This window comes from Scyliorhinus torazame, chromosome 6, assembly GCF_047496885.1.
Source record: "Scyliorhinus torazame isolate Kashiwa2021f chromosome 6, sScyTor2.1, whole genome shotgun sequence".
NCBI lineage: Eukaryota > Metazoa > Chordata > Chondrichthyes > Carcharhiniformes > Scyliorhinidae > Scyliorhinus > Scyliorhinus torazame.
The window spans coordinates 212,095,374-212,120,072 of NC_092712.1; the positions used below are offsets into that span (position 1 = coordinate 212,095,374).

The 24,699-nt window shown below is 45.3% G+C and overlaps 1 protein-coding gene and 1 long non-coding RNA gene across 8 annotated transcripts in view; one reads left to right on the forward strand and one right to left on the reverse strand.

Moving 5' to 3' along the window:
- LOC140425252 (uncharacterized) overlaps positions 1–22,748 on the reverse strand; it is a 152,095-nt gene extending 129,347 nt beyond the window's left edge. The window contains exon 1 of the long non-coding RNA XR_011947799.1: positions 22,172–22,748. This is a non-coding gene — a long non-coding RNA (uncharacterized lncRNA). The remainder of the gene's footprint in view (positions 1–22,171) is intronic.
- LOC140425249 (RNA-binding motif, single-stranded-interacting protein 3) overlaps positions 1–24,699 on the forward strand; it is a 2,012,293-nt gene that overhangs the window by 1,699,073 nt on the left and 288,521 nt on the right. The window lies entirely within an intron of this gene.

Genomic DNA, 24,699 nt, shown 5'->3' on the forward strand with positions numbered 1-24,699 from the left:
CAAATACAACCCCCAAAGAATACAACACTAAGTAATCCGTAAGCTGTCCTTTTAACATCCAGAAGACTTTTAAAAAAAAGTTTAAACTGAAGCACATCAGGTTAAAGTCACTACTGCGAGCAGCTATTAGTTTTAAATCACCAAAGGATCGATTCACATTCTTTAGATTACAGAGGGAGACTCTATTTCACCTTCTGGCTGTGACTGCAGCAATCCAGCTCTGAAAACGAAACTAAAACACACCTTGCAGCACACAGCCTAAAACGAAAGTAAAAAGCTGACAGACAGCCCAGCTCCACCCACACTCTGACATCACTGCAGTAATATGAGCAGCCAAACATCTCTTAAGCGACATTCTCATGACAAAGGCCAGTTCATAAAAAGGGAAAAGTAGGAAACTATAAACCAGTTAGTTTAACATCTGTCATTGGGAAATTGTTGGAATGCATTGTCAAGGAAGTAGCAATGGGACATTTGGAAAGTCAAAACGCAATTCATCAGATTCAGCATGGTTTTATGAAGGGTAAATCGTGTTTGACTAACTTAATAGAGTTCTTCGAAGATGCAATAAGCAAAGTGGATAATGGGGGTTCTGTAGATGTAGTGTATCTGGACTTCCAGAAGGCATTTTAATAAGCTGCCACGCAAAGGTTAAGATCCCACAGGGTTGGGGGTAATAGATTAGCCTGGGTAGAGTATTGGCTAACCAACAGAAAGCAGAGAGTGGGGAGAAATCTTTCTGGTTGTCAAGCTGTAACTAGTGGGGTGCACAGGGTTTGGTCCTTGGGCCCAACTATTTACAATATATATTAATGACTTGGATGCAGGGATAGAAGGTATCAGCCAAATTTGCAGATGGACACTAAAATAGGTGGAAAGCAAGTTGCAATGAGGAAGTAAGACATTTACAAAAGATATGGATAGGTTAGGTAAGTGGGCTAAAATTTGGCAGATGGAATTCAATGTGGATAAGTGTGACGTTATCCATTCTGTTTGCAGGAATAAAAGGCAACTTATTATCTAAACGGAGAGAAACTTCAAAATGCTTCAGTACAGTGGGGCCTGGGTGTCCTTGTGCATAAATCACTGAAAGGTTGTATGCAGGTGCAGCAGGTAATAAGGAAGACAAATGGAATTTTGGCATTCATTGTTAATTGAATAGAGTATAAAGGGAAATGCTATTGAAAGTGCATAGGGCATTGGTGAGACTGCATCTGGAATACTGCACACAGTTTTGGTCCCCTTTCTTGGGGAAGGATGGAAATGCATTAGAAGGTTCTCTAGGTTGATTCAAGGGATGAAGGACATGTCTGCTGAAAGAGAGATTGAGTAGTATCCGCCTATACTCTCTGGAGTTTTAAAGAATGAGAGGAGATCTAATTGAGGTATATAAGATGCTAAAGGGAATTGACAAGGTAGATGTAAAGTGAATGTTTCCCCTTGTTGGGCATTCTAGAATGAGAAGCCATACTTTTAAGCTAAGGGTGGCGGAATGAGAACAGAAATGAGGAGAAATTACTTCACTCAAAGGTTTGTGAATCTGTGGAATTCCCTATCCTAGAGTGCAGTGGACACTGGAACACTAAACAAATTTGAGGAGGAAATAGATTAGTTAGGAGTGGGACGAAGCATGATGGGAAATGGACAGGAAGGTGGAGATGAGGCCGAGAGGAGATCAGCCATGATCGTATTAGATGGTGGAGCAGGCATGAGGGGCCGAATTGCCTACTCCTGCTCTAATTCTTATGTTCCTATCTTATATGGTGACACTGACCCTTTATTTGGTGTGCATTATTTGTGAAAATGAACATTGAGTATATTTTTACACCTTAATGTGCAACATGAAATTTTACTTGCACCCACCTTCTGCAGTCAATTTGGATTTGGGTTTCTCTTTGCAGCACACATAAAGACAACTGGGAGAATGTGTAGGATATTTGTGTTGGAATTGTGCCATCCATTTTGAGTTATAATGATCCAGCAAAGAAAGAACTATGGAGCTGCCATGAAGATGAATGTGACAGGTATACTGAGAAGGAGTGTTCGATATGAATGAGTTGACATGTGCTCCTCACCAAGTAAGACTCGAGTGGTCAGTTAACGAGGCTGTTGCTCTGAGATATGATGGAACTGGATTCTAATAATGAGGGAGTACAACAAGTGCTCCTCCTTGTATAAATCTTCCAGTAGGCCTTGCATGGTGTGCAGAGAACCACCAGGTTCAAGTTTAGGTTTCAAGGGCAGCTGAACTTTCGATGTTTACATTTCTGAAAAGGAATGAGATGAGCACAGTTCCAGTCTGTTTGACAGTCAGCTACCTGAACAGGTAATCATCTTTTAGGAATGCCTTGCTCATCACATTGTATTTTCTGAGAGGGGACCCATTATTGGTGTCAGACCCTTCATTTACATACTTCGGGACCACTGAAGATGCCTGAAACGTGACTCAACCCCGTCCCAAATTAGTGTAATTTAGAACAGGAACAGGCCCTTCGGCCCGCCAAGCCTGCGCCGACCATACTACTAAACTAGTCTAAACTAAAATCTTCTACATTTCCGGGGTCCGTATCCCTCTATTCCCATCCTATTCATGTATTTGTCAAGATGCCCCTTAAACGTCACTGTTGTCCCTGGTTCTACCACCTCCTCCGGCAGCGAGTTCCAGGCATCCACTACCCTCTGTGTAAAAAAACTTGCCTCGTATATCTCCTCCGTACACCTTGCCCCTCGCACCTTAAACCTATGCCCCCGAGTAATTGACCCCTCTACCCTGGGAAAAAGCCTCTGACTGTCCACTCTGTCTTTGCCCCTCATAATTTTGTAGACCTCTACCAGGTCGCCCCTCAACCTCCTTCGTTCCAGTGAGAACAAACCAAGGTTATTCAACCTCTCCTCATAGCTAATGCCCTCCATACCAGGCAACATCCTGGTAAACCTCCTCTGCACCCTCTCTAAAAGCTCCACATCCTTCTGGTAGTGTGGCGACCACAATTGAACACTATACTCCAAGTGTGGCCTAACTAAGGTTCTATACAGCTGCAACATGACTTGCCAATTTTTATACTCCGTGCCCTGGCCAATGAAGGCAAGCATGCCGTATGCCTTCTTGACTACCTTCTCCACCTGTGTTGCCGCTTTCAGTGACCTGTGGACCTGTACACCAAGATCTCTCTGACTGCCAATACTCTTGAGGGTTCTACCATTCACTGTATATTCCCTGCCTGTATAGACCTTCCAAAATGCATTACCTCACATTTGTCCGGATTAAACTCCATCTGCCATCTCGCCGCCCAAGTTTCCAAATAATCTAAATTCTGCTGTATCCGCTGACAGTCCTCATCCCTAACCACAATGCCACCAAACTTTGCAAACCTATTAATCAGACCAGTTACATTTTCCTCCAAATCGTTTATATATACTATGAACAGCAAAGGTCCCAGCACTGATCCCTGAAGAATACCAATAGTCACAGCCCTCCAATCAGAAAAGCACACTTCCATTGCTACTCTGTCTTCTATGACCTAGCCAGTTCTGTATCCATCTTGCCAGCTCACCTCTGATCCCGTGTGACTTCACCTTTTGTACCAATCTGCCATGAGGGACCTTGTCAAAGGCCTTACTGAAGTCCATATAGACAACATCTACTGCCCTACCTGCACCAATCATCTTTGTGGCCTCCTCGGAAAACTCTGTCAAGTTAGTGAGACACGACCGCCCCTTCACAAAACCGTGCTGCCTCTCGCTAATATGACCACTTGCTTCCAAATGGGAGTAGATCCTGTCTCGAAGAATTCTCTCCAATAATTTCCCTACCACTGATGTAAGGCTCACCGGCCTGTAGTTCCCTGGATTATCCTTGTTACCCTTCTTAATCAAAGGAACAACATTTGCTATTCTCCAGTCCTCCGGGACATCACCTGAAGACAGTGAGGATCCAAAGATTTCTGTCAAGGCCTCAGCAATTTCATCTCTTGCCTCCATCAGTATTCTGGGGTAGATCCCATCAGGCCCTGGGGACTTATCGATCTTAATATTTTTCAAGACGCCCAATACTTCGGGCGGGATTCTCCCAGCCCCGCGCCGGGCCGGAGAATCCCCGCAACTGCGCCACGCATCCCCAACGCCGGCACGTGATTCACCGTGGAGCGGAGAATCGGTGCCATTGACGCCAGCGTGTTTGATGCGGCCCCAGTCACGGGCCACCAATTCTCCGGCCCACATGGGCCGAGCAGCCGCTCTAAAAAGGCAGAGTCCCGCCGGCGCCATCCACACCTGGTCGCAGCCGGCGGGAACTCTGTACGCAGGGTCGGGGGGCTGCCGGAGGGGGGGGAGGGGTCCTCCGATGGGGTCAGGCCCGCGACCGGGGCCCATTGATCGGGGGGCCGGCCTCTCGCTCCCCGGGCCTATTTTCTTACGTGCCGGCCCCTGAACTCCCGCGCCATGTTGCGTCGGGGCCAGCGCATTGAGGGAGGCTGCCATGCATGCGCGGGTTGGCGCCGGCACGCATATCCTCGTTGACGCCTGCGCCACTGCGCATGCGCTGATCCCTAGGCACACAGTTCACGCCAGGATGGGAGGCTGGAGCGTGAACCGCTCCAGCGCCGTGCAGGCCAGAATCGGTACTCCCAGTGGCCCGTTCACGCCGACGGCATTTCTGACGGCGTGGACACTCTGTCACCGAATGGGAGAATCCCACCCCTCGTCTTTTTGGATCTCAATGTGGCCCAGGCTATCTACACACCCTTCTCCTGACTCAACATCCACCAATTCCTTCTTTTTGGTGAATACTGATGTAAAGTATTCATTTAGCACCTCGCCCATTTCCTTTGGCTCCACACATAGATTCCCTCCCCTGTCCTTCAGTGGGCCAACCCTTTCCCTGGCTACCCTCTTGCTTTTTATGTACGTGTAAAAAGCCTTGGGATTTTCCGGAACCCTATTTGCCAATGACTTTTTGTGACCCCTTTTAGCCCTCCTGACTCCTTGCTTAAGTTCCTTCCTACTCTCCTTATATTTCACACAGTCTTCGTCTGTTCCCTGCCTTCTAGCCCTGACAGATGCCTCCTTTTTCTTTTTGACGAGGCCTACAATATGCCTCGCTATCCAAGGATCGCGAAATTTTGCCATATTTATCCTTCTTCCTCACAAGAACATGCCGGTCCTGAACTCCTTTCAACTGACATTTGAAAACCTCCCACATGTCAGATGTTGATTTGCCCTCAAATATCCGCCCCCAATCTAGGTTCTTCAGTTCCCGCCTAATATTGTTATAATTAGCCTTCTCCCAATTTAGCACATTCATCCTAGGACCACTCTTATCCTTGTCCACCAGCACTTTAAAACTTACTGAATTGTGGTCACTGTTCCCGAAATGCTCCCCTGCTGAAACTTCTACCACCTGGCCGGGCTCATTCCCCAATATGTAGGTCCATTACAGCCCCTTCCCTAGTTGTACTATCTATATATTGTTTTAAGAAGCCCTCCTGGATGCTCCTTACAAACTCTGCCTTGTCCAAGCCCCTAGCACTAATTGAGTCCCAGCCAATATTGGGGAAGTTAAAGTCTCCCATTGCAACAACCCTGTTGCTTTTACTCCTTCCAAAATCTGTCTACCTATCTGCTCCTCTATCTCCCACTGGCTGTTGGGAGGCCTGTAGTAAACCCCCAATATTGTGACTGCACCCTTCTTATTCCTGATCTCTACCCATTTTGCCTCGCTGCCCTCTGAGATGTCCTCCCGCAGTACAGCTGTGATATTCTCCCTAACCAGTAGCGCAACTCCTCCACCCCTTTTACCTACCCTTCTGTACCACCTGAAACATCTAAATCCTGGAATGTTTAGCTGCCAATCCTGTCCTTCCCTCAACCAGGTCTCTCTAATGGCAACAACATCATAGTTCCAAGTACTAGGTGAATTTAGGTGAACTTTTTGTCCCAGAAATTGGACCTCGTTGCATATACTTTATGCTGTTAAGCTAGTCATTTCTACCTTGGAGAGTTTGAATTGCACTGGAGTGAGTCAGTTCTGCAATGTAGCAATTCTGAACTTTCTACCTCGCTAAGGCTCCTTCAACAGGACCTTCCAAACTACCACCAAGAAGGACAAGGGAAACATAATAATAATCTTTATTGTCACAAGTAGGCTTACATTGGGCGTCATTCTCCGACCCCCCGCCGGGTCGGAGAATGGCCGTAGGCCGCCGTGATTCCCGCCCCCGCCGAAGTCTCCGGTACCGGAGATTGGGCAGGGGCGGGAATCGGGCCGCGCCGGTTGGCGGGATCTCCTGCTGGATTCTCCGGCCCGGATGGGCCGAAGTCCCGCCCAGAAATTGCCTGTCCCGCCGGCGTAAATCAAACCTGGTATTTACCGGCGGGACCAGGCGGCGTGGGCGGGCTCCGGGGTCCTGGGGGGGGGGCGCGGGGCGATCTGACCCCGGGGGGTGCCCCCATGGTGGCCTGGCCCGCGATCGGGGCCCACCAATCCGTGGGCGGGCCTGTGCCGTGGGGGCACTCTTTCCCTTCCGCCTCCGCTACGGCCTCCACCATGGCGGAGGCGGAAGAGACTCTCCCCACTGCGCATGCGCGGGAAACGGACAGCGGCCGCTGACGCTCCCGCGCATGCGCCGCATTTCCGCGCCAGCTGGCGGGGCAACAAACGCCATTTCCGCCAGCTGGCGGGGCGGAAATCCCTCCGGCGTCGGCCTAGCCCCTCAATGTTGGGGCTAGGCCGCCAAAGATGCGGAGCCTTCCGCACCTTTGGGCCGGCGCGATGCCCGTCTGATTGGCGCCGTCTTTGGTGCCAGTCGGCGGACATCGCGCCGTTGGGGGAGAATTTCGCCCATTAACACTGCAATGAAGTTACTGGAAAAGTTCCTAGTCGCCACATTGCGGCGCCTATTCGGGTACACGGAGGGAAGATTCAGAATGTCCAAATTACCTAACAGCACGTCTTTTGGGACTTGTGGGAGGAAACCGGAGTATCAGGAGGAAACCCACGCAGACATGGGGAGAATGTGCAGACACCGTACAGTGTCCCAAGCCAGGAATTGAACCTGGGACGCTGTCGCTGTGAAGCAACACTGTGCTACTGTGCCACCCATTGGAACCATACCACGTGCAAGTTTCCCTCCAAACCATGCACTATTCTGACATGGAACTATATTGTCAGCCCTTCACTGTCACTGAATGAAAAACCTAGAATTTCTTCCCTAAAAGCACTGTTCCTACACTGCATAATTGCAACGGTTCAAGAAGGTGGTTCTTAAGGGTAATTTAGAATGGGCAAAATATGCTGGCCTAGCCAGCAAAGCCCACATCTAATGAACAAATTTTAAAATCTCTGAGCAGCTTGTGAGCTGTACAGAAAAATAGGAAATGTTGTTGTATTCATGAAACCAGTGATATCTGAGGGCCAAAAGTTTCCATCCTCGCTTGCGGCTGGGATTTTCCGGCGCAGCTGAAAGTGAATGGAGTTTTGGCTGGAACGCCAAATTTTCCGTTCTCTTTAGCAATGGGTCCTGCCATGGACAAAGACCGAGAATCACGCCATGAAAAATACAAAAAGTAGTTATTTACCTCTAAGATGAACATGAACTGTGGTATACTATGCTGTTACTGTGGGATGGTCAGATTTTCTATGTATTATTTAAGTGGTAGTGCAAAAAATTATTTAAATATTTGTTGATTTACAGCAATGATCAATTTGCAACAAATGCACTGGTCTGCATTTTCCCAGCCCATTGGTGATGAGGAACCAGTGTCTTCCCACTGCCAATGTCGGCCCACCTATGGGGCAGACTTGTCTGAGCAGAACCTTCTGCAGGTGAGCAGTGGACATCCCACCCAAAGCAAACATAAAGGCTGTCAATGATGGGCAAAACCACCACCTCCCACATCGAATTCAGCCCCTGATGTATGAGGGATGAGCATTAAGGAATGATTTGACAAACTAATGTCTTAAAATGTTACACCTCTCAAAAGGGATGGCAGAAGGTGTAATAGACACCTTAACAGGCTGGAGAAAGTGAAGTTAGTACAGTATTCTGGAGGTGCAAGAGAGCATCAAGACAAGTGGGCATAGTTCAAGGTTATGAACGGGCAGACTTAAGAGAGATGCCAGGAAGTATTTCTCCCTGCAGAGGTTGCTAAGTGGCTGGAATTGGTTGCCAAGAAGGGTGATTGAGGCTAGGACACAGGAGACACTGCAGGAACAGACAGATGCCATAATGTGAATTAATATTATAGAATCATAGAATTTACAGTGAAGAAGGAGGCCATTCGGCCCATCGAGTCTGCACCGGCCCTTGGAAAGAGCACCCCACTTAAGCCCACCCTATTCCCGTAGCCCAGTAACCCCACCCAATCTTTTGGACACTATGGGGCTATTTAGCATGGCCAATCCACCTAACCTGCACATCATTGGACTGTGGGAGGGAACCGGAGCACCCGGAGGAAGGCCACGCAGGCACAGGGAGAAAATACAAACTCCACACAGACTGTCACCTGAGGCCGGAATTGAACCTGGGTTCCTGGAGCTGTGAGCCAGCAGTGCCAACCACTGTGATTAAATGGTCCTTTTCTCCTAGACCTATCTGCTCTTTCCAGACATTTCTGGAGCATTTGTATAAATTCCACAAATTATAGACCCAGACATAGAATTCTGAACCCTCAGGCACCAATTTCTTTCCCATTCATTGTGAATAGGATACAAATTGTTCTTTGTCAATCTCTGCTGCTGTTGTGCCAGATGTGAAAAGTCTTTGGGCGGGATTCTCCCAGCCCCGCGCCAGGCCGGAAAATCCCCGCAACTGTGCCACGCTGCCCCAATGCCGGCACGCGATTCTCCGCAGGTGCCATTGGCACCGCCGCGTTTGGCGTGGCGCCGGTCGCGGGCCGCTTTATGCGGCCGGGCCTACGATTCTCCGGCACGGATGGGCCGAGCGACCGCTCTAAAAAGGCAGAGTCCCGCCGGCGCCATCCACTCCTGGTCGCGGCCAGCGGGAGCTCTGCACGCAGGGTCGGGGGGGGCGGCCTGTCGGTGGTGGAGGGGGGCTCCAGCCCCGGGGTGGGGGGGGGGGGCCTCCGATGGGGCCTGGCCCGCGATCGGGGCCCACCGATCGACGGGTCGGCCTCTTGCCTCCCGGGCCTATTTTCTCACACGCCGGCCCCTGAACTCTCGCCCCATATTGCATCGGGGCCGGCGCGTTGAGGGAGGCCTCTGTGCATGCGCGGGTTGGCGCCGGTGCCACTGCGCATGTCCTCGTTGACGCCGGCGCCACTGCCCATGCACAGATCCCGCGGCGCACAGTTCGCACCGGGATGGGAGGCTGGAGCGGCGTGAACTGGTCCAGCGGCGTGCTGGCCCCCTTTAGGGACCAGAATCGGTATTCCCAACGGCCCGTTCACGCCGTCATGAAACGCAACGTCGTTTCCGACAGCGTGGACACTCTGCCGCCGAATGGGAGAATCCTGCTCCATTCTTTGTAAATAGCTCAAATGTGCCAGGGCATTCCTCTGAAATAAGTGTGCAACAAAACTGTGAAAGATGCATTGCAGAATAATGACAGGAAACATTTGCAGGAATATTTCATCTATGTACTGTGTAATAAAATCGTAAACCTGTCGACAAAGAATGTGTTCCTGAATTTGCTACATCTACCAGAGGAAGTCATGTATTAACTTCTGTGCTTTGCACAGAATAAATAAAATGTTTTGTGGATTGAGGACAGAAAGAGAAATAATTCCCAATGGATGTATCATATTATCAAGGACCAGTTTGTTACACACAGCTTGCACTGAACTCAGTTTGAAGTCGTTAATCATGTGAAGTCCCTCACTCGTAGTCTTAGACTGACCTAAAATTCCATATATGTGTGGACCTAAATTCCTGACCCTCTGCTTTTGATATGTTACTAAAAGCTGAGGTTCGAGAGAAAAAGAAACGACTTCAGAAAAAATACAGTTGCAGAAAAAAATTCACAAATTTGCTTCATGTTGGAGTTGTGAGAGGAGCCTGTATAATACAAATAATTACAAATAAATAATCACAAACAAAATTGAGGCCATTAATGTATAAAAGTGATGTTGTCAATTTACAATACTGCTATGCTGCAATAGTAACAGGAGTAGGCAATTTAATTCCTTGAGCCTGTTCTGTCTTATAGTTAGATAATGGCTGATCCATTTCTTAACTCCATGTTGCTCACCTTTCCTCCACATCCTTGACTACCTTATCTAACTGTGTTCGATGTAGGAATTTCTGATATATTTTCGGTATTTGGTGCAATAAGGGTTGAAAGCCTGGGTTAGTGTGAGTATGGCTGCTGCAGTCATGTTTTTAAAGAATCCTGGTTTGAAAGGTTGTTGAAAGATATGCAATTAAGGCATTGTAAAAAGCTTGGGCTAATGGAATTTTGTTTGGATTAAGGGACTTCCATGTTAAGGGTTATGGAGAACGGACAGGACGGTGGAGTTAAGGTGAGGATGAGATCAGCTATGATTGTATTGAACAGTGGAGCGGGCTCGAGAGGCCACATTGCTTACTCCTGCTCTTAGTTCATGTATTCTAAGAAAGAACTACTCTCGCTGATTTCACCATTCAGCTCTTGGTCTGCAGGTAACAGCACCCTAAGCACAAATATGGTGTTCATGATCAATAAGGGGATTTCTTGATTAAGGGAGAAGGCAGGAGAATGGGAATGAGGAACATATCTGCCATGATCGAATGGCGGAGCAGACTCAGTGGGCCAAATGGCCTAATTCTGCTCCTATATCTTATGAACCTATGTGGAGTTAATTGTGTTTCAACTTGCTAAGATGATGTAATTAATGGGAAGGAGTTAACATACCCGGCAATTTGCAGTAAAGCAGTTTTAGTTGAGTTTTAGTTTGAGATATGAGCAGAAGTCGAGTATCTGCTCTCAGTGTCGTTCAGTTAAAGATCTATCTGCAGACAGATTAGCAGTTTCTTTTCAAGCTGATCATAATTGTGTGACCGAAAGCTGAGCTGAAACAAGCTGAGAAGTAGCTTCTGAAGAAAAATAGCTAGAATTTCTGCATGGTTTTGACAGGATTCAGGTCTTTTCTTTAAAGCAGTGTCAAAAGATCTTTCCCAAAGTAGAGTATCCAGACATCACCTCTATACAGCCGATGTTCCAGAGTGCTATCTGTGTTTGAAAGTGAATTGAGAACTGAGATTTTTGTTGTTGCTTGAGTGGAAATAAAGATGGCAGTTAAGGGAGTTTGTGCCACTATGTTGATTAGCATTGTGTACGGGGTAATTGTAAGCTATTTCCTTGTGTGATGTTAAAGATATTTTAATACTGTGTTGCTAATAAAGTTTGTTTTAATATACCATATCCTATTTCTTTGTGTAATCACTGAGTGAGGTGTCCTTTCCTCGCAGTCTTACAAAGTTAAAACAAAGTATTGGGGTTTCTTTCCCGTATCCTAGCCACTGATGGGGTCTGGTCTGGGATCGTAATATTAACAAAATTAGCAATCTTATTCTTGAAAGCTCCATTGTCCCAGAATACGCAGACATTTGGGGGGAGAGTTCCATGTTTCTATGGCCCTTTTGCGAAAAAGCACATCTCGATTTCACATACAAATGGGCTGGCTTTAATTTATGATTGTGTCCCTCGGTTCTCAATTCCCTCATCAGAGGAAATATTTCTCTCCACTTACCCTACTGAATCTCCTGATCATTTTAAACACCTGAGTTTTCGAACTTCCGAGAGCTTTGGGAACTGCGCACCATATACTGGTAACTTATACAGAGGGATGAATGGATGCATGTCACATGAAAATGCACAGCATATGTAATTAAAGTACCAGATAAATCTTCATAATGTTTAATTTTTTCAGGTAATACTTTGATTAAAAGATGAACATGTATAACCAGTTTAAACAGTCACAAATCTCTTTTCCCACTAGTAAAAGCCTTTATGAAAGCACCTGTCAGGCTGTGTTAATTTATTTTAATTTAGCTGCAGGTGCTCATGTGTATCTCTCAGCTCAACAGCAGCATCTCATTAGTTGCTGTCAATCATTCATCCCACCTCTCATCCATCTTAGTACAGTCGAGCCTCCAGAAAGTGAAATTCTACTCATACAACAGACAGCCATTTGGGGACATAGCCTAATAAATAGCAACCATTTATATCCCTGTTTATGTTCAGACCACATAATGCCCAGAGCGACAAGTATGTCCAATCCACTTCCTGCCACGGCAAAAACATCAGGAAATGTTTTGAGTGATAATCAGTGGCTTAGTTAGTATTGATGGAATTAATTCATATCAATGTAGTTTCAAGTTTTCTGTTGTTACTACACTACCTTATTTTAAATTAAATTGTCAGTAAATGTACTAGTTCCAGAAACAGGACGTTAAAAACTCTCAAATGTGAAAGGTTCTGACAGTCCAAAGATGTGCAGGTTAGGTGGATTGGCCATGATAAGATTGGCTCTTAGTGTCAGAAGATATGCAGGTTAGGTGGATTGGCCATGATAAGATTGGCTCTTAGTGTCAGAAGATATGCAGGTTAGGTGGGATTACAAAGTTAGGACAGTGGAGTGGGCTTAGGTGTCGTGCTCTTTCAGAGGGTTGGTGCAGTCTCGAGGGGCCGAATGGCCTCCTCCTGTACTGTAAAAATTCTATGGTTCTATAGACAACCCAAGTGAAATATATTGAATGGGTTAACCAATATCTAATAATTTAGTTATTTCCTCAAATGATTTGAATAGCAATCTGGTTTACTAGTTGTTTCACCCACCTCACCATAATTTCCAGATTTTGGAAAACATTAAAACAAAGTAAATAAATAACATAAATATATATATTATCAGACCTTGGCTTATGCTGCAAAAAATTGAACTATGAAATATAATGGAGAAGCAGTAGCAGTATATGACCCAATAATTTTCAACAGTTTAAAGAATGCAAGGATGAGAGTGTTTTTCTTTTGATGCCGGTACAAAAAGGGTGATAGCGTTTCACATCTTGCACAGCCACTACAATGTAGGAGGGAAAAGAAGGGACCAGAGGGGGAAATTTGGAGATGGAATGAAGTTTGATTCCATCAATAACTAACAGTAACTCAATAACTAATAATAATGCTGGTACCACTCAGATTAAGACCATAAAGGATGGAATAGGAGAAAGGGTAGCCCATACAGCCCCTTGAACTTGCTCCATCATTCGATATGATCATGGCCGATCTTCTGCTTCAACTCCACTTCCCCACCCACTTGCCATATTCATTGATTACCTGAGAGACTAAAAATCCAACCCAACCTTAAATAAACACAATGATGGAAGCACCTACAACACTCTGGGGTCGACAATTTGGAATTCTCTAAGCCCTTGGCCTTCTCACAAGCAGTTGAGTGAAGAGGTTTCTCCTCATCTCATCCTAAGAGATTGACTGCTTTTCCTGAGACTTTGTCCTTTGTGTGCTAGATTCCCAAACTAGTGGAAACTACCTCTGTGTTAACCTGTCAAACCCATTTTGAGTCTCGTATGTTTCAATGAAATCAACTCTTATTCTTCTAAACTCCAGAGAGTGTAAGCTTAATTTAATTTGCCTCTCATCATAGTACAGTTTTCTCAGCCCAGGAACCAAACTCATGAACCTTTGCTGTATTGCCTGTAATGCTTGTATCTCTTTCCTTAAATATGGAAACCAAAACTACATCAAAATCATAAGGTAGGTTTCTCCCGCATCGGCGCAATGACCTGACGCGGCGTAAAAAATGGAGCGAACCACTCTGGCATTGGGCCAACCGGAAGTTGTGAAATTCTCTGCACGTCCGGGGGCTAGGCCGGCAGCGGAGGAGTTGGCGCCACGCCAGCTGGCGCCGAAGGGACTTCACGAGTTAGCGCATGCGCAGAACCGCCGGCGTGGTACAGCACATGCGCAGACCAGACGGCGTATTCTGGCGCATACGCAGGGGGATGTCTTCTCCGCGCCGGCCATGGCGGAGCCCTACAGGTGCCAGCGCGGAAGGAAAAACTGCCCTCATGGCACAAGCCCGCCCGCAGATCAGTGGGCCCCGATTGCGGGCCAGGCCACCGTGCCCCCCCCCCCCCCCCCCCCGCTGAGGACCGCACCAGCCAACGTACCTGCCAGGTTCCGCCGTGTGGGACCATGTCCAATCCACGCCGACGGGACTGGCCATAAACCGAAGGCCGCTCGGCCCATCGGGACCCAGAGAATTGCCGGCGGGGCCGCTGCCAACAGCCCCCGACCGGCCTGGCGTGATCCTCGCCCAAAAAACAGTGGCAGAAAATACGGCAGCCAGCGTCGGTACGGCGGGACGGGATTCAGCCGTCCCCTGGGATGCTCCGACCTGGCGAGGGATCAGGTAATCCCGCCATAATGTTGTTTCACCATAGCCTGTACAATTATTTTTTTTATTTAAAAAAAAATAAATTTAGAGTACCCAATTCATTTTTTCCAATTAAGGGGCAATTTAGCATGGCCAATCCACCTAGCCTGCAAATCTTTGAGTTGTGGGGGAGAATGTGCAAACTACACACGGACAGTGACCCAGAGCCGGGATCGAACCTGGGACCTCGGCGCCATGAGGCTGCAGGGCTAACCCACTGTGCCACTGTGCTGCCCCAGCCTGCACAATTATAACTAAACTTGCTTACTCCTGTGCTTCAATTCTGTTGCAATAAAGGCCACCATGCCATTTGCCTTTCTATTTGCTTGCTGTACCTGATTCATGAGATTCCCCTAATGCCGAATAATAATGCAGGACCTCACAGATTGTCCACCGTAACAGGCAGAAATTGATTTTAACCCCCTAATATTCTGCCTGTGATGAATAGTAACCCGATGACTTGTTGGTTTTCACCCTGTAACTATGAGCAGAATCTCACTCCTCTGCACAAAGTGCAATCAGGCTCCTGAGTCAGTTCCATTTTGAACAAGCCCCATCGACTTTCCCTGTCTCCTTGGATTCAGGTTTGGACTCTCGTTCCGAAGGCAGTTTCACAAAGGAGAGCAATTTCAGTGTTTGGGGCAATTCTCACAGGTCACATTGAGCGTGGAGAAAATGAAAAATATCAGAATGCTGACGTTTGAAATGTAATTGGACATTCAAAACCGAACAGTGGCACAATGCTTTGCCATGTTCTGGAACAATTAAACTATTTGCATTATTCACTAAACATATAACTGAAGGTTCAAATTCATTCTGAACAATGATCCGACAAGCGTTTAATAGTTTTAATTTTAAAAATTATTTCCCAATTGGTGAAAAATATAGATTCCACTTGATATATACTACTATTTGTTATTTGTAACTAATTTTTGAAATGAAATGAAAATCTCTATTGTCACAAGTAGGCTTCAAATGAAGTTACTGTGAAAATCCCCGAGTTGCCACATTCCGGTGCCTGTTCGGGGAGGCTGGTACGGGAATTGAACCGTGCTGCTGGCCTGCCTTGGTCTGCTTTCAAAGCCAGCGATTTAGCCCTGTGCTAAACCAGCCCCTCAGGTTATGAAAGCAGTTAATAATTAATTGCAAGCACAACCTCAAGCCAAGGTGAAGGACTATGAGGGAAAATTATATAACCTCAGACATTGAGAAAGAATTTGCTATCAAATTAAGTGTGGTGATTTTTTATTATTTATCTGTACGTGGTATCGCAACTTCAGGCAATGGACAGCTGATGGGATAAAAGTGAATATTCAAAAGTTGATATCAGAGCATCGGCGTTCTGCTATTAGCTTTGCAAAAATGACAGTGCACTGTCCAGCTCACTATTGAAATGCTCCAGTAATGATTTGAACTGCTGTCTTGTCCATTTCAGTCTTTTTGGCTTTGTAATAAGTGTTGATTACCTGTCAGCCAATTTCTCTGGCACTGGAAATTAAAATTACTTTCGGTTTTAATTGTCAGAAATTTTGAAAATATAAAAATCCTGCCTTTTTTTTAAGGAAACTTATTCATCATTTCTGTCTTCTTTCCTCTCTCCCTTAATTCAGTTTCTGCTCGGGACTTTCCCGATATCGGCAAAGGCTGATATTGTGTGCGGAAAATGGGTTTAATGCCACTGACTGGAAGGGTTGTTTTCTCCACCAAATAGCCCCGCACTCCAGGGAAAATAAATGAAGTTGTGGGTTCCATAACACATGTTGATGGGACAGCCTTTGACTCACCTTCCCCACCAACAACTTAGGCAGTTGAGGACTGGGGCGCCATTTTTAAAGGCCGCCCCAGAGCAGAGCGAGCAAACCAGTTTACCCTGGCACTTCCCAGGCAGTGCTGGACGCAGTGCCAAGGGCGTGCCCAGACAATACCTGGGTATGTTCCTCTCCCCCCGAGTACTGCACTCATCTGAGCTCCCCGGGAGGTCTGCTGGCCAGGTTAATGCCTTTGGAGACCTGTCATGCTTCATGGCGTTCTTCCATCATGCTGCCATGATGGATTTTCTGATGGGGGGGTGGTTCCGGTGTGAAAACATTGGGAAACGTGCTCCGTCACTGATGGGGGGCAGAATGGGGAATCGCGTCACATGTTTACGCTGACGTAAAATGTGGCACTGCAGTTCTCGCCGTATTTTCCACTCCTGTCGCTGAATCTGCACACGCAAACCAGAGCGGAAAATCCCTGCATATGTTTCTCTTTCAGTATCCGTATAAATAACAAAAAAATTAGGTAAAATATACATTCATTGATCACTTCTGTAAGAAATATTGTTGGCACAGTGCAAGACAAGACTCCATAGTTATTTTTGATTGGCAGCAGTTGATTTTTGTTTTTGATTTTTAGCATCTGACACTTCACGTTTTTTCGATAATGCAGGAGAATGCAGTTACTAAGGGATACCTACAATCATAATCATTCCAGTTGAATGAATGTTCAAGGCTAACAGATGAATTTGAATTAAATTGGGATTGTTTTTTAATATGAGGCATTCGAACATGCTGTTTCATTTATTAAACCTTTTATATACAAACCCCGCAGAACAGGAGGGTGACCCACGACTGCCTTTATATTCGTCTCCATGGGTGCATGTTGATGCGAACTGGTGGGAATTCTTCAAATAGTTTTGTGTCATTAATTTTCCGGGGGTGTGATTTAACTCAAACACAATTTTTTTTATTTTTATGACTGCAGTAGGATGGGAGGGAGGTTGGGGGCGGGGGGGTGTTGGTGGCAGCCAAAACCATTCTTTTTTTTGTCAAAAACATAACATTCTTTGGAAGTGAAGCATTTGTGCACCTGTTACTATTTTTAACACAGCCAAAGCTCGGCTCAAATGTTTATATAAAATGTTCTAAGATGCACAGCTGCAATTTAATTGCTGACCAAATAATAATTATGCAGAATTTGCTGAATAAAAACACTGTCTGAACACCACACACCTTTATTAATATACACATTGACCTGTAACTTGTGGAGATGAAGAAATACACCATGAATTGCAAGTCATACAAATTGAAGGACGATATACACTGCTCTGATATTAACTTTGTGGAAAAAGCATCCCATTCTAGTCCGTCCCTCCCAATGATTTTAATTAAGTTTCTGAACTTGCACATTCATTGCCCATTAAACTTGCCACTGAAAGTTACATCTGGTAACTAACAGACCAAATACGATTTTAACAATGTGATAGTTGTTAGTGACAGCCAATCAATTTCTCTGGCTCAAAAGGTGAACAGGTAAAAGTGTGGAGTTTCATTCCTTCAGATGGCAAATTGTTATTGGAGATTTTTAAAACATAATTTTTTTCTTTACTTGTCTCTTCTGTACCTTTAACTTTAGGTCTTTTTCCCTCTTTTTGTTTCTCGATTTGTTCCTGAATTGACATTGAAATAGCCCACTCTAATACATCCTTCTTCTCAGTTCTTCCTGTTCAGTTCTCAATCCTTAAATCTCATTGGTCATGTAGGATGTGGGCATTGCTGGCTTATTGCCTGTTGATCCCTAATTGACCTTAGACTGAGTGACTTGCAAGGCCATTTCAGAGAGCATTTAAGAGTCAACTACGTTGCTAAGGGTCTGGAGCCACATGTAGGCCAAACCATATACGAATTCCAGATTCTTTCCCTCAAGGACATGAGTTAACCAGATAGATTTTCACGACAATTGACTATCGTCTTATGACCAGCATTAGGATTTTAATTCCAGATTTTTATTGAATTCAAATTTCACTGTCTGCCGTGGTGGAATTCGAACCCGGCTCCTCAGAGCAATGCCATCGGTCTCTAGATTACAAGTCCAGTGACAATACACTGCTCCATTGCCTTCCCTAAAACATCTTTTGTCTTCTTGTTCACTAAGGATCCAGATGCTCTGTTGTCGTCACATGGCCGTTATTAAAATTTCTTAAAACCTAAACAAGCACAAACAATTCTAACCAACAGGACACGTTGTTAGATGCCTTATTCCAGAGAAATCTGGGCATTCTGTCTAACTAAGGCAGATTTACAGTCCTGAATTGAATTATGTCACTTTGAAGAGCTTTGACCAATTGTAGAGTTGGCCGGTTTTCATTCAGGAAGATTACATTCCGAATTCTGACATATTTTCACTTTGCAATTCTGTGATTTCTTGGGCCTTTTTTATTCACTTAAAGATTATTCAGAATTTTGGGTGGAGAAGAAGAAATGAAATAGCTGCTAATTCAAATTATGTCTACGTAGGAAAGATTCTCTCACCAGCCGTCACAGAGTGGAAGAAGCCTGTATTCCAGTGCAGCTCCTCCACAAGCAACAATAAAATATGCCAAAGAAAAGAAGAGGTCAAATTCAGTGTGGGTCACCAGATTTTTGGCAAAAGACTATTATTATAAGCCACATCTTGTATGGTCAATTTGAGTCATTGCCCTTCTTGGCAGAGGTTTTCTATCTCTAGAGAGCTTCTTGTGCAGAAAGCAGTTTAACTTTCTGTACTGGAGCCAAAGATGGATTTGAATCCCAAACCAATGCTACATTTATCTTAACTGCATATTTATTGTTATTTTTTATCTTAATTCACCACAAAATAGAATTAGATCTTCTGTTTATTAATTAGGGGCACTTTTACTGCGAGTTAATGGTTAACAGATTTATTTAATAGCAACTGGGGACAAAATTGGACAGAGGACAGAAAATCGGGTGCGTGATTGCAATGTGGGATTATTCTGCACTCTTTTTTCCGATTCAGGTAACACACAAACCTTCATGCTGCTTGCTATTGTAAATGATTGCAGCGTGCAACCAACAATCAGACTGCTGTTCGGTGGCTACACACCTGAACAGGAGGCACAAAACCCACAGAGGCTAGCACCAGTTAAAGCTACTACTTGAAGCGTCTGCATCTATTAAAATGGGAGGTGCATCGTGTCTGAGGCAGGTGCTGGAAGTCATTCTAAAAGTGGTTTTAATGTGGAAAACTCTCAAAAAACACAACGGCAAAGAGAAGGATCCAAGATGTTCTGTCTCTGCATGGGAGTCCTTGGTGCAGGAGGTGAAGAGGAGGTGGGATGTAATCTATCTACTTGAACTTGGATAGTCCAGATGCTTTGTGAAGGCATTGGCAGCAGGAAACTATAACAGTCAGTGTCAAGCCACTTGGACCTGGATGCAGTGCTACAAAATGTTCAATGGTCAAGCTCAGTAAATATATCTTCAAATGCCAAATCCTACCGTTAGACTCTCACACCGCTCAATGCACCACATCACCATCACTCATATTCCAGCAATTTCCATCAATCGTAACTCACATCTAATATTCATCACTTTATCCTACCCCTACCACTGCTAGCCTCACACCTGCATCTCATAGCTTACACACATTGCCAACTATTCAAGCATGTGAGCCACCTCACCCAAACAGATTACCTGGCACTCACTCACACATTTCACTCTCTCTGACAGAGCAAGGTGGCACATAACCAGAGGCAACAGAACCTAACTGGCAGGGAGAGGCCCAGCTACATCTCCTTCCCACAATGGAGGAGACGGTTGTGACTATCATCAAAGTGGCCATTATTGAGGCCGTGAGCACCGGAGGGGCTGAAACTATAGAGGGTGATGGTATCCCCTTAACTAATCTTCTTCCTCACATCCCATAATCTTTTCTGATTTTTGAGCTGCAGAAGGTTTAAGCACCCACATAGTGCTTCCCCACGTCCCTCTCCACAACACTATCCCAGTGCCTTTCTCCTTTCAGATACTCGAACTGAAACCTTGTCAGGCAGTGATGGAAAAGCAATAGATGGAAGAGCAGGAAGACAGTGAAGAAGAATAACCACTGTCACTCGATTTTAGCAGCTACCAGCTCAGGTACTGGGTAGCACTTAGAGAATAGCATAAAGGCATGGTCCATATGTGATGAGATACTGGGCACAAGTGGCTTGGAACCAGAGCTGGCGGTAAGGGTAGTGCAGGAGAGCAACATCGCACATGATTCCTGCTGCTCTTCAGGTTTGCACTTCAATGCGTATGCACAATTCAATGCTGGTCCAATGACAGGTCTGCCAGAAAGCCAGCATACATACAATGTCAAGGAGCATGGAAGTACCCACTTGACACAGCCCATCCTTTCCAGCATGGAGGTGTTGGCCAACTCCTTGAGCACACTCACAAATCCAACCACAATATATTGTGATGACCAATGGAACGGCGTCCATTGTAGTACAAGTCCAAACCACCAAAAACTACTGGAATGGAAGCTCAGACTTTAGTCATGTCAGGCCAGCTTGTTACCCTGCAGGCTCCAATTGCTGCCATCTTGTCTGAAGTTACCAATATTCAAAGGGGCTTGGAGAGTGTCATAGCAGATTACCAGGATTGCTGAGGTGATATCCAGGGGAGTAAAGCAGTTCCGCAGAGCACAAACCTGCTGACGACCCTTCAGAAGATAGCATTTCCCCACCCAATGCCTGTCACTCCACCAGTGTCCTTGCTGTTCACCTGCCAGCCTAGTTGCTGCTGTCCTTTCTGAACTGATACAGTCCAGAATCCAGTCTTCCAGGTCCAGAGCGGTTCAAATGAGTTCTGTAAGGATTTCTGCAGTATGCCCTAGTGAAGGACAGCAACTTTCCATCAGCCATTGTCTTCTCGCTTCCTTCTCCTCCTCCTTCTCCTCAGCTGGTCATCGTGTAGCTGCTAGCAAGAGCTATGCCCTCGTAACAGTTTGAGTGCTATGCAGCAGACCAGCATGATTCTTTTTGTTTTTAAATTTAGAGTAGCCAATTCATTTTTTCCAATTAAGGGGCAATTTAACATGGCCAATCCACCTACCCTGCACATTTTTGGGTTGTGGGGGGCGAAACCCACACAAACACGGGGAGAATGTGCAAACTCCACATGGACAGTGACCCAGAGCCAGGAACAAACCTGGGACCTCGGCGCCGTGAGGCAGCAATGCTAACCACTGCGCCATCATGCTGCCCTACCAGCACGATTCTTGAGACCTGCTCAGCAAAGTACTGGAGAGCTCTTCCACAAGATCACAAGAAATAGGAGCCCGTCGTATGTTCAGCCATTCAATACGATCATGGCAGACCTTGGTCTTCAGCTCTATTTTCTCATCCGCTCCCCATATCCCTTAATTCCCTGAGAGACCAAAAATCTGTCTATCCCAGCTTTAAATGTATTCAATGATACAGCATCCACAACCCTCAGGGATAGAGAATTCCACAGATTCAGAATTCTGAAGTATAATCTCCTCGCCTCAGTCTGAAATGATTAGCCCCATAACCTGAGACTGAGCCCCCTTTTAGATTCCCTGACTAGCAGAAACAATTGCTCAGTATCCACCTATCATGCCCTTTCAGAATTTTGTCAATGAGATTGCCCCTCATTCTTCCAATCTCCAGAGAATATGGGCCCAATTTACTTGATCTCACGTCACAGGACAACCCCCTCAATCCGGGGACCAACTGAGTGAACCTTTACTGTACCTGAGTGACCTGTGTAGTGGAAGTGATGTTTCAGCATACCAGTGATCCACTCTTCGGAGGTTTTGTGTGGCAGCATGGCTTTCATTATACGCATGCTTCCACATGAGCGTGATTGCACACTGGAGTCATCAGCCATGTCATCACTGGATTGCCCAATTGTTGCCCAGTAGCCACCCTTTGGTTTGTGTGTTGGTTCAAATGCATAGATGACTGTCAGCAAATTAAAGCAACACAAATACCACCAGAATACTGCGAATTTACCTGCATGCTTCACAAACCTGCAAGTCATCAAAGGTGTGGAATCTCTTTAGGTTGTGTCACGTCTCACAGTCGACACATGGCACCAATATATGTGCAGCCAAATTTGCATGGCTACAGCATGGAGAAGCCTGGAATCCTTGAAAGCCACAAGCTTACGCTACCTGCTTCACTCCAGGATTTGTACACAGATCCTCAGTGACAACCCTGACACAACAGCGATGTAAAACTGGGAGATGTTGCAAATATCCCCTATTCCAGCCATGAAGGAAGCTGACGCAAAAATGTTCATGGCCACAGTCACCTTCACAGTCATTGGCAATGCTGTCCTCTTCCTGTTCCCAGGCTGTAGTTGTGGCTGCAGCAGGTGGCATGTTTCAGTGAGGACACATTTACTGAAGCACAGACATTATTCCTCGCGTTTCCTAGACACACTGGGTGGTTATGGCCTCCTGAGAGCCCTTCTCCTCTTCCTCCTCCTCCTTCTTCCAGCATCTTCACATCTTCTGTGTCACCTCTGTTTATTTTCCCGATCGTGCTGCAGTCCCGGGGAATGGCTGCCATTGCATCCATGTCTGAGAGCAAATGGTTTATGTAAAATCCTTGCTGTCGGGGAAAAGTTCTTCTGCGTGCGCAAACGTCATTCCCAGGAAATTTTTGTAACTCTAAAGAGACTATGAAATACTTGGATAATCACAGCAACAGCCAGTAGAAATCAATCAGTAGCTAACCTGTAAATCATTGATGAACCCTTTAAATAACATCGGTCGGGATTCCTTCCTGCTACTGAGCATATGTTCAGCTATGCGAGATTAAGAGATGTTAACGTTGAGCTCCAGAATAGAGCGCAGACCTCAAATCAGTGTTAGACACTGCATGATGTCACAATCTGCATAGTTCCAGCAGAGTCTCACTGCAAGCCGCTAACGCACTCCGCAAAATGGTGTCCAATTTGAGTTACACCAGAAGTGTATGTGTTTATGCTGTGAATGCCATTTTGGATCTCCAAGGCCATCTGAATGTTGTGACGTTCATGTCATAGCAATGAGTGTTTTACAATTTAAAGTATCTCTCAGAATATTAAAAGACTTGGAGCTTTCAAAAAGCTGCTTAATGAGACTTTGCATTTTAATGTGCAGCAACCGTTAACAATTACTGGGGTTTAATAAGCTTAAGCAAGCAGTATCTTCCAAATGCTGCAATTTATTTTACAATTTAAATGCTCTTTGGAAAGGCACATACACTGTAGCTGTCATAGTATAATGACTGTTAAATGGTAATTGAGGCAAAAATTGAAACCTGAAGCATTTTATAAACATCTAATTGTCACTTTCTGATATTGTGGTGTTCATATTGTGTATGTTTGCATGGTAACTTCTTTGTTTTAAACTATGTTGTTAAATAGTTCCACTTTGTAATGATTATAGTGTTGCTAATTATTCTGCAGTTGCAATAAAGCATGAAAGTTTGATGTGTCTTCTGGAAACTTTGCTAACAATAAATTTTCTTTTTTGCGTGCTGGCTGGGGAGTCCAGGGCTGGAGAATATGCCTGAGAATTAGAGCCAGACTTTTTGGAACTAAATTAGGAAATAATTCTACAGCAAAGGGTGGTGGATGTTTGGCACTCTCTTCCCTAAACAGCAATAATGCTGGATCAATAATTCATTTTAAGTTGAGATAAATGGATTTTTGTTATTCAAAGGCAGCAATGTGAAATTAGTTTGCAGGTCAGGCGTGATCTCATTGTGTTACAGAATAGACTCCTGTTCCTACCTTCTTTGTGCTCATCTTTACTTTTGAAACCAAGGATGGGGGCAATTAAAGTGGGGCTGTCACATAAGTAGGGCATCTGCGCAGAAAGTTCTTGAAGAACCTTAAAAGGTTGCAGTCTTTACCTTCAATTTGGGCTGATACATCTTATCCTTCAACCTGTTCAGTTTTAGTGATGAGAATCACATGTGTATCAATGAGTCTGAAAACACCTGATGGAGTAGACCAGCACCCAACTCTTTCCTTCAAGGTTGCTGGAGTAAAGGTGAGGCTACGTGAGCTATTTTTGAGTTGGGTGACCCTATGCCATAGCTCAGCATTGTATCACCCCTATAATGAGAGGCCAGCAGATTTCAGGTCCCAGGTGACTATTACACTTTCCTTCATTTGCAAGCCTGCTGCATATGGTAGCCGCAATAATCTATATGTAGCATAGTTTTGTATCTGTCTTTTTGATGATCTAGGAAAAAGGGTCCCCAAATCATTTCCTGGTGATGCTTCCAGGCAGCCACACGGGCTCATGATCACCCTGATGTATATTCTTTCTTACAGCACCATGCTGTAATTGGGATGCTATGGGACCATTCAGCATAACAAGTATTCAGGCATTCACATGATGTAGCAGTGTCACCAGGACCTTGCAGTCTCCTTTATGTAAAAGAGCCCTTATTAGCACATGTCTAAAACAGTGGGATTTTCAAAGAAAATGTTCTTGGGAGATAGAAAGGCCGCACTTTTTTTTAAAATTTAGAGTACCCAA